Raw genomic sequence first — 11782 nt, 5'->3', positions numbered from 1 at the left:
TGGATGGACCTAGAGGTTGTCATACTGAGTGAAGTAAGTCAGACAGAGAAGGACAAATATCATATGATATCACTTATATGTGGAATCTAAAGAAAAGGTACAAATGAACTTATTGACAAAACAGAAACAGAGTCACAGATGTAGAAAACAAACTTATGGTTACCAGGGGAGAAAAGAGGGGGACGAATGAATTGGGAGATTGGGACTGACATATACACACTACTATATATAACATAGATAACTAATAAGGACCTACTATATAGCACAGGGAACTCTACTCAATACTCTGTAATGATCTATATGGGAATAGAATCTAAAAATGAGTGGATATGTGTATATGTATAGTTGATTCACTTTGCTGTACACCTGAAACTAACACCACATTGTAAATCAACTATACTCCAATAAAATTTTTTTTAAAATTATTAAAAACTAGGTAGCTTACAACAACAGAAAATTATTCTCTTTTCATTTTAGAGGTCAGAAGTCCTCGAAAGGGTAATTGGGTTAAGAAGTGGGCATCAGAATTATAGCTACAGTCATTTTAAGGCAGATGCCGGTAAAGAGATTTGCTGAAATCTGTGAATGGCGTGCTACAGATTACAACCCCCAAGGCCCGTGGCTTTAAAACGACAGATGTTGCTTTCTTACTCACCCGGCACAACCTCACGGTTCAAACTGGGGCTGTGCTCCACGTTCTACTCACTCTGGGGCCCAACCTTAAAGAGTAGTCACCATCCGAAGCTCTGCTTGCTCCTGTGCAAAAGAATGCTCCAGAGCAAAGCTGTCCAGTAGAACTTTCCAGAGGATGCAAACGTTCTTTCCTTTTTTAATTGAAGTGCAGTTAATTTACAATATTGTGTTAGTTTCAGGTGTACAGCAAAATGATTCAGTTTTATATATATATATTTTTCAGATTATTTTCCATTCTAGGTTATTACAAGTTATTGAATATAGTTCCCTCTGTTCGTACAGTAAATCCTTGTTGCTTCTCTATTTTATGTGGAGTAGTTTGTACCTGTCAATCCCAAACTCCTAATTTATCCCTCCCCGCCTCCCTTTCCCCTTTGGTAACCATACGTTTGTTTTCTATGTCTGTCAGTCTGTTTCTGTTTTGTATATAGATTCATTTGTATTATTTTTTAGAGTCCACATACAGGTGATATCATACAGTATTTGTCTTCCTCTGCCTGACTTACTTCACTTAGTATGATAATCTCTAGGTCCATCCACGTTGCTGGAAATGGCAATATTTCATTCTTTTTATGGCTGAGTAATATTCCATGGTATGTATATACACCAGATCTTCTGAAACCAGTTGTTTGTTGATGGGCACTTTGGTTGTTTCCATGTCTTGGCTATTGTAAATAGTGCTGCCATGAACATTGGGGTGCACGTATCTTTTCAAATTAGAGTTTTCCTCTTTTCTGCATATATGCCCAGGAGTGGGATTGCTGGATCATACGGTAGCTCTATTTTTAGTTTTTTAAGGAACCTCCATAGTGTTTTCCATAGTGGTTGTACCAATTTACATTCCCACCAACAGTGTAGGAGGGTGATGGAAACGTTCTTGATTTGTGCTGTCTCCATAATGGGGCCGCTAGACACATGTGGCTTTTTTGTGTGTGTGTGTGGTACACGGGCCTCTCACTGTTGTGGCCTCTCCCGTTGCGGAGCACAGGCTCCGGACGTGCAGGCTCAGCGGCCATGGCTCACGGGCCCAGCCACTCCGTTGCATGTGGGATCTTCCCGGACCGGGGCACGAACCCGCGTCCCCTGCATGGGCAGGCAGACTCTCAACCACTGCGCCACCAGGGAAGCTCCCACATGTGGCTTTTGAGTTCTAGAAATATGGCTTGTACAACTATGGACCAGGTTTTCAAATTTATTTAATTATAAGAGTCACATGTGGCTAGTCACTGCAGCTCTCGAGAGATTTGCACTGACAACTAAATGCTCTAACTTGGAAGCACCCACTTCATTCCCACTGAGAGCTCATTGGCCAGAACTAGTCACATGGCCTCAGCAAACACAAGGGGACCAGGGAATGCCATCTTACCATGTGCCTGAATACAGAGAAAGGGAAATATTTGGTGAACATCTATAATGCCTCTCTCAGAGAATAAGTCTTTTGGGGGGATCCAGAAGGAGAAAAACAGCTATTTTATTTTAGGAGGAGAAATATGGAAACTTAATGTAATAGTTACCTCTTGCTGTGTAACCAATTACCCAAATCTTAGCAGCTTTAAAAACAATCGTTTATTACCTATAGTTTCTGTGGGTCAGGAACCAGGGTGCAGCTTATTTGGGTCCTCTGTTTCAGGGTCTCTCATGAGGCTGCCAGCAAGGTGTCAATGGGGACTTCATTCTCATCTGAAGGCTTAACTGGGGAAGAGTTCCCCTCCAAGCTTAAACATGTGACTGTTGGAAGAATTCAGTTTCTCATGGGCTGTACGGCTGAGGGTCTCTGTTCCTCACTAGATGTTTCTTGGAGGCTGCTCTTGGTTCTTTGCCACGTGGGACTCTCCATAAGGCAGCTCACAACATTGAACCTGGCTTTCCTCAGAGTAAGCAATAAAGAGAGAGATAGAGAGGGCATGCAATGTGCAAACCAGTCTTTTTGTAACTCGATCTCAAAAGTGCCATCCCATCACTCTTTCATCTTTTATTCATTAAAATGAGTCATGGACTTCCCTGGTGGCACAGTGGTTAAGAATCCACCTGCCAATGCAGGGGACACGGGTTCAAGCCCTGGTCCGGGAAGATCCCACATGCTGCAGAACAACTAAGCCCGTGCGCCACAACTACTGAGCCTGCACTCTAGAGACTGAGAGCCACAACTACTGGGCCCACGTGCCACAACTGCTGAAGCCTGTGTGCCTAGAGCCCGTGCTCCACAGCAAGAGAAGCTACTGCAGTGGGAAGCCCATGCACCACAACAAAGAGTAGCCCCCCATTCGCAGCAACTAGAGAAAGCCCGCGTGCAGCAACGAAGACCCAACGCAGCCAAATAAATTTAAATCAACTATACTTCAATGAAATTTTTTTTAAAAGTGAGTCTCTAGGTTCACAGATACAGTGGAACAAACTAGTAGTTACCAGTTGGGAGGAGGGAGGGGCAATATAGGGGTGGGGGAGTAAGAGGTACAAACTATTGGGTGTAAGATAGGCTCAAGGATGTATTGTACAACACAGGGGAAATAGCCACTATTTTGTAATAACTGTAAATGGAAAGTAACATTTAAAAATTGTATTAAAATTTTTTTTTAATTTTTAAAAAGGCAAAGATTTTAAAAAGGTCCCACCCACTTTCAAGGGGAGGTTGTTACATAAGGGTGTGACCACCAAAAGGCAAGAATCATTGGAAGCCTTGTAAGAAGCTGCCTTCTACATTTAGAGATCAGAATTTAAGTGATATTTAATTGACATGTTTTTATTGAGAGCTAATAGTATGTACTGTCTGCACTGCTTTGTATAACACACCCCAAAGATCTATTTGACTCTTAATTCCTAGTGGCTGCACTCTCTATTCCCCTCTCCTGCTTTGTTCTTCTCCTTAGCACTTAACACCATCTGACAAACTATGCATTTCTGTCTTTATTCCATTTTTTTCCTGTTTCCATCCAGCTCCACAACTGTGGGGATTTTTGTCTGTCTTGTTCTGTGCTCGGAAAAATCACTTGGCATATAGCAGGTGCTCAACAAAATGAAGGAATGAGTGAAACTTGTATATATGTAACGTTTTTGTAGCCACTTGTTTATTTATTTTAACTTTTTATTTTGACAAAATTTCAGACTTACCAAAGTGTTATAAGAACAGAACTAAGAGTTCCTGTATATTGTTCATCCAGGTTCTCCAAATGTTAACATTTACTCCTTCCACTTTATTCTCTGTCTACCCACCACCCTTGAGCCATTGAGAATAATTTATAGATATGATGGCCCTTTAACCTTATATACTTCAATGTTTTCTGAAGGGCATTTTCTTATATAACACAGCACAACGATCAAAATCAGGAAATTAGCATTGGTACGCTATTATTATCTAATCTACAGACCTTATTCAGATGTCACCAACTGTCCCAATAACATCCTTTATAGCAAAAGAAGATTCTGGCTCCCTTGTTGGATTCGGTCGCCATGTCTCCCTTAACCTGGAGAAGTTTCTCAGTCTTTATTTGAACTTCCTGACATTACACTTTCAAAGAATATAGGCAAGTTGTTTTGTAGAATGCCCCTTATTTTGAACATTATGGAATTCAATTTATTCAAATGATAACAATCGTGGCACGAAGTCCCCAGAAGTCATGTTGTATCCTTCTTGGTACATCACACCAAGAGGCATGTGATGTCAATTTGCCCCATTACTGGTGTGCTAATTTTTTTTTTTTTTTTTTTTTTTTTGTGCTACGCGGGCCTCTCACTGTTGTGGCCTCTCCCATTGCGGAGCACAGGCTCCGGACGCACAGGCTCAGCGGCCATGGCTCACGGGCCCAGCTGCTCCGCGGCATGTGGGATCTTCCCGGACCGGGGCACGAACCCGTGCCCCCTGCATCGGCAGGCGGACTCTCAAGCACTGCGCCACCAGGGAAGCCCTGGTGTGCTATTTTTGATCACTTGCTTATCTACCAGGGCACTCCACTCTACAGTTACTATATTTACCATTAAAATGAACAATTGTGCGTGGGGAGTAGCTATATAAATCTGTTACTCCTTGCACTTTTATCCATAAGAGTCCTTGTAAGTTTTATGGTGATTGCCAAATTGCCTGCATATACAACTTCCACCAAAATAAAAACTAAAAATGCAATATTGCACCCAGCCCTGAGATCATTAAATACCATTCTCCAATGAAAGCAACCAGGAATCCTTGGAGAAATGGCTAATTCTAGGGCAGGGCAGTGAAGGATGATCCTGGAGCCTCTTACGGTGCCAGAAAGTAAGGAAGCTTAAAAAGAATGGGAGCACATCAAAGGAACACAAGAACCAGTCTGAAGGAGCTCCCAATGGCCAAAGGGAACATTTCAAGCAACAAAATAAATAATATAGTTTGCGTGGGTAATCCAAAGAATAAAATAAATATATGAGTCTGTACTGTTATAAATAAAAGATTAAGTAAATGAATAAGGGAGAAGAGACAAATTTCCCTTACAAAGTATTCTAAAGAGTATAGAGCTACCACATGATCCTGCAATCCCACTCCTGGTCATATACCCAGAGAAAACCATAATTCGAAAAGATACATGCACCCCAATTTTCATTGCAGCACTATTTACAATAGCCAAGACATGGAAGCAAACTAAATGCCCATTGACAGATGAATGGATAAAGAAGATGTGGTGCGTATATACAATGGGATATTACTCAGTCATATAAAATAATGACATAGTGCCATTTGCAGCAACATGGATGAACCTAGAGGTTATCATACTAAGTGAAGTAAGTCAGACAGAGAAAGACAAGTATCATTTGATATCACTTATATGTGGAATCTAAAGAAAAGGTACAAATGAATTTATTTCCAAAACAGAAACAGACTCACAGACATAGAAAACAAAATTATGGTTACCAAAGGGGAAAGGAAGGGAGGAGGGAGGGATACATTAGGAGGTTGGGATTAACATATACACATTACTATATATAAGATAGATAATAAACAAGGACCTATTGCGTAGCACAGGGAACTACACTCAATATTTTATAATAACCTGTAAGGGAAAAGAATCTGAAGAAGAATATATATATGCTTCTTTTATATAAGAAACATATATATATTCAGTTATATATATATATAACTGAATCACTGTGCTGTACACCTGAAACTAACACGATACTGTAAATCAACTATACTTCAACAACAAAAAGAATATATGTAGATCCTCTTCCCTCCAGGAGATGGAGCTTAATCTTCTCCCCTCTCCTAACTAGTGTGGGGTGGGCTTAGTGACTCATTTCCCTTTGTAGAGTAGACAAAGGGAAAAATAGTAACTCAACAGTGGAGAAAGCTGGTAGGCATTGTTTTAACCAAGTGATCAAGGTCAACATCATAGTGCTAAGTCATATGGATGTCATGGCTTGCTGATATGATGCAATGAGGATGGCATTTCACCTCTGTGGTCTTCTTCCCCCAAATCCATCATCAAATTTTAATCATGAGAAAACAGCAGGCAAACCCAAATTGAGAAACATTCTAAAAAATACCTGACCAGTATTCCTAAAAATAATCAAAATTGTGAGAAACAAGAAAAGAAACTGTCGTGGACCAGAGGGACTACGGAGAAAAGGTGACTCAAAAGAATGTAGTATCCTGGATGGGATCCTGAAACAAAAGGATATTAGTGGGAAAACCAGTGAAATCTGAAAAAAGTGTGCAGTTTAGTTAATAGCGTTGTACCAATGTTGGTTTCTCAGTTTTAACAAGTGTACCTGTCCCAACACATGCATAGCCTCTCCATCATCAACATCCCTTTCAGAGTGGTGAATTGGTTAAAACTGATGAACCTACATGGGCACATTACAACCAAAGTCCATAGTTTACATTGGGGTTCACTCTTGGTGTTGTACATTCTATGATTTGGACAAATGTATAATGACACGTATCCACCATTATAGTCTCATACAGAGTAATTTTACTGCCCTAAAAACCCCCTGTGCTCTGCCTACTCATCCCTCCCTCTACCCTAACCCCTGACAACCACTGATCTTTTTACCGTCTCCATAGTTTTGCCTTTTCCAGAGTGTCGTATAGTTGGAATCATACAGTATATAGCCTCTTCACATTGGCTTCTTTCTCTTAGTAATTTGCATTTAAGTTTCATCCACATCTTTTCATGGCTTGGAAAACTCATGTCTTTTAGCGCTGAATAATATTCTTTGTTTGAATGTACCAGAGTTTATCCATTCATTTACTGAAGGACATCTTGGTTACTTCCAAGTTTTGGCAGTTACGAATGACGCTGCTATAAACAACTGTGTGCAGGTTTTTGTGTGGACATAGTTTTCAACTCCTTTGGGTAAATACCAAGTAGCGCTATTGCTGGATCTTATGATAAGAGTAAGTTTAGTTTTGCAAGAAACCAATAAACAGTCTTGCAAAGTGGCTGTACCATTTTGCATTCCCACCAGCAATGAATGAGAGTTCTTGTTGCTCCACAACCTCACCAGCATTTGGTGGTGTCAGTGTTTTGTATTTTGGCCATTCTAATAGGTGTGTAGTGGTATCTCATTGTTGTTTTAGTTTGCATTTTCTTAATGACATATCACGTAGAGAATCTTTTTCATATGCTTATTTGCCATCTGTATATTTTCTTTGGCAAGGTGTCTGTTAAGGTCTTTGGCTCATTTAATTATCAGGTTTGTTCTTATTATTGAGTTTTAAGAGTTCTTTTTATATTTTGGATAACAGTCCTTTATCAATATTGAGTCTTCCTATCCATGAACATGAAATATCTCTCCAGACTCTGGTGATTTTTAAAAAATCTATTTACCATCATATTAAAAATTTTTTGTTGTTGTTGTTGCACCGGGTCTCTGTTGCTGTGCTCGGGCTTTCTCTAGTTGCGTCGAGCAGGGGCTACTCTTCTTTGTGGTGTGCAGGCTTCTCATTGCAGTGGCTTCTCTTGTTGCAGAGCACGGGCTCTAGGCATGCGGGCTTCAGTAGTTGTGGCGCACGGGACTAGCTGCTCCATGGTATGTGGAATCTTCCCAGACCAGGGCTCGAACGCATGTCCCCTGCATTGGCAGGCGGATTCCTAACCACTGCGCCACCAGGGAAGTCCCCCTACCATCATTCTTGTTTGCTTATTATACACTAGTCATTGTGCATGCTTACCTGCTTGATCTTAATTAATCCTTACAGCAATCTGTGGGGTAAGGAGTCACGTCTCTATTTTACATAAAAAAACTGAGGCTCAGAGAGGCTAAGCACTTTTCCAAGAGCACACAGCTAGGAAGTATTAGAGCTAGGATTTGTACCCAGGTCTGCATCCAGAATGTGACTCTGTCTCATTTGGTTTTGGAAATTTGCAGGGCACATACTGCTGTGCAATATTATGCCTGGAGTGACAGCCACAGTCCATCTCCAGATTCACGCTTGAGTGCCTACATCATGATCTGCAAATATCTGGATTATCAGATTTGGTTTTTGTTGTTTATACCCTCCATCTCCCAAAGATCTTGGTACTCATTCTCAATGGGTATCCAGACTAGAAGGCAGAGACCAAATGTCTTTTGGCTGATCCATTCTTGCAACTCAAAATGACTGGATTAGTTGTTCATTGTTTTAGCAGCCAAATGAATGTGATTTGCAGCTATTTATTTGGGGCATTTATTTCAGAGTTGCTAGCCCTGTTCAATTGAATATAATTCTCAGAGCCAGTATGGTAGTGCTGCTGCTGATTGATAAATTAAGTCTCCAGCTGGCAGATGTGTTAAAGATTAGAACCAATGGCTGAGACTGATTTCTGGAGGCCTCTTGTTAAACTGCTTCTGTCTGCAATGTTAATGAGATTCTAAATCTTTCTACCTGATCAACATTACTAATTTGGATTAATGGTGGAAAGAGGGCAAGGAACTACCTACTGCAGTCATTTGAGGAGCCTATGAAGATTTCTTGCCCATCCATTTCCATCTGCTAGGTGATATGTAAGATTCCAATATTAGGGATTCATTCCTTTGGCTATATAAATCTTTCATTCTCTGTAAAGTGAATCCATTAGTATAACGTACCTGGGTCCCTGTCATACTTTAGGGTGCGCGAGTTGATTTCTTTCCAGAAAAGGGAAGTAGAGCAATTGAGAGGGTTGGAAGACTTTGGAAGATTCTGAGGAAAGAGAGAGGAACTCCAACATGTCAAACTTCAAGGTTAAGCAAGCTTTGGGAATGCCATTTGGTGAGAAGAAAGCCTAGATTCTTCTGCCACCTTGACAGGGGGCATTTGGAAATATGTGTGGGTATCTTTGCTTTTCACAAGACTGAGAGTGCTACTGACCCCCAGTGGGCATATGCCAGGGGTGCTCAACAACCCACAATGCACCGGACAGACTCAAACAGCAAAAACTGTTCCACCAAAAATGCCAACACCATCACGATTGATAACTTTAGAGAATGCCAAGATAGGGATAATAAGTTTGTCCCTTCCAGAGCAGTGATTAGCAAACCTGGATGTACCCCCACTGACTTGCTGAATGAAAATCAGGGGAGAGGGAGGGCCCAGGAATCAGAATTTTGACAACACTTTGCAGGCATTTCTGACATACAGCCAGCTTGTCTGCTGTCTAGGCTTGGGTTAGGGTGTCTTGGAAGATTTTCTTTGTCGTCTGGTAAAAAGGCGGCCAGAGTTTGTTGTAGAGACTTCATGGTTAAAGTCCACAAGGAGAATTATCACAGATCACTGTGACAAGTGGTGCTACCTGGGATCTACATTCAGAAGCATTACAAACATTTTCTGTTGAAGTAGAGAACACCCAGAAAACTGCACAACTTATAGGTGCACAGCTCAATGAAAACTTTCAAAAGGCACAACTTTTACAAAGTGAACTCACCTGTATAATTACCACTTCAATCGAGAAGATTCTAGAAGCTTCCCCCCCCTTGTGCCAATTACTCCTCTACCCTCAAGGGTGATGGCTACTTCAACTTCTAAAGCATAGATTCATTTTGCCCATTTTGAAGTTTATATAACAAAAATTACACACCACGTTCTATCGTATGCCTGGCTTCTTTGATACAAAATCGTGTTTGTGAGTTTCATCCGTGCACTTGTGTGTAGCTTCTGATCGTCCATTCTCGTTGCTGCAGAAGGCTCTCTGTGCAAGTGCTCCACAGAGTATTGATCTGTTCTGCTATCGATAGATATTTGGGAAGTTTCCAATTTTTAACTAGTATGAATATGATGCTGTTCACGTTCCAGGGAGTGTCTTTTAGTGGACCTATGTCCTCATTCCTCCTGGGTTTGTACCTAGAAGCGCTGATGCCGGGTCACAGGGTATTCACAGGGTCCAGCATTGGAAGAAATGACCAGTTTCCCAAAGTGTTTGTATCCAATTACTTCCACCCAACAGAGTCAGAAGGAGTTTCAGATCCATGTCAGTGACCTGGGCATGTTTTAAAATCTCTCTCAGCCTCAATGTTTTCACTTGTAAAGTGGGGCTTCTATGAAGATTTGTAGATGCTTTATCTCGGTGAGGACTTTCTCAGTGAGAGGTTACTCTTTTCTGAAAAGCTCTGGGTCTTTAGAAATCTCTGTAGGTGATGCTTATGCTATATGAAACTCAACTGTCTTCTTGGGAAAGTCCATCATAACAGGTTATGTGTAAGTTCGCTTTGCACAAGGCAGCCTTCTTATATGACTGGCTGTTCGTATCCATGAACGTGGGATTACTTCTTGATTCACATTAACTGTCATTTGCCTTTGAAATCTGAAACATCAAGTACAAAAATCATTAATATTTATTGAGAATCCTACACATCCCATTTCCTGGCAACTCTGATCACTCTTGGTTTAATCATTTTGTCCATACCTTGACAAGTTAGGAAATCTTAAAAGTGCTACAGGTAACCTGTAAAGGCTTACCCGTAGGCACAGAATGGGGAATATATGTAAAGACATATCATCTTTTCTAGTATGTTTCAAATGAACTCATATACTGATGGGGGAGGGCATTAAATAGGAGTCAACCAGCTAAGCCTTGAAAAAATATTTGTCTTCTTCATCCTCTTCCCCTTCCTCTCTATCACCCCTACCTTCTAGTCAATATATTGCTTTTGCAAAAATTCGACAGTTTCTTGGTACATCCACTTTGGACGACAGTTTGGTGACATCTTACAAACCTTTGATATGCTACCTTGTGACCCAGAAATTTCACACTTAAGGCTATTCCTACAGAAATGCATATTTATAGGTGCCAGGATCATTCAAGGCAGGAATGTCTAAGAGCCTCAACTGGAAACAACTTAGATGTCCATCAACAAGATAATGGATAAACAGATAGTGGCTTACTCTTTTATTGAAATACCATACAGCAGTGAAAGTGAATCAATCGCAGCGACATGTGACAACAGCAGATGAATCTTAAAGACATAATGTTTTTTTCAATTTTATTTTATTGAAATACGGTTGGTTTACAGTGTTGTGTTAATTTCTGCTGTACAGCAAAATGATTCAGTTATACACATATACACATTCTTTTTCATATTATTTTCCATGATGGTTTATCACAAGATATTGAATATAGCTCCCTGTGCTATATTCCTTGGATAAACAACAGGGATACCTTGTTGTTTATCCATTCTCTATATAATTGTTTGCATCTGCTAATCCCAAACTCCCAATCCATCCCTCTCCCACCCCTCCCCTGCCACCTTGGCAGCCACAAGTCTGTTCTCTGTTAAAGACATAATGTTGAACCAAAGAAACCAAACATCATAGAATATATACTAATGCTTATATTCATGTAAAATCCAAAAAGATGCAAAGTGGAACTGTATTGTTTAGGAATGCACAATAAAGTAGTAGAAGTATAAAGAATAGCAAGGCTATTAATACCATAAAGTCAGGATGTGATTATTGCTGAGGGAATTGGGCACATGTGTGTTTCCGGGGAGCCAGCTCTGGACCTGGGTGTTAGTTCCATGAGCGCTAGTTTCACAGCAAATTCTTACACTGTACATTTATGCTTTGAGTATTTTCCTGTGTGTTTTCACTTTCACAATACAAAAAGGGGAATGGGAAATAAAACTGTAGTGGCTCTGGAGAGAAGCGAACACCATGCAACATATATAA

Source organism: Lagenorhynchus albirostris, chromosome 3, assembly GCF_949774975.1.
Source record: "Lagenorhynchus albirostris chromosome 3, mLagAlb1.1, whole genome shotgun sequence".
NCBI classification, from domain to species: domain Eukaryota; kingdom Metazoa; phylum Chordata; class Mammalia; order Artiodactyla; family Delphinidae; genus Lagenorhynchus; species Lagenorhynchus albirostris.
The sequence above is the reverse complement of the archived record's forward strand: the minus strand, read 5'-3'. Positions refer to the sequence as shown.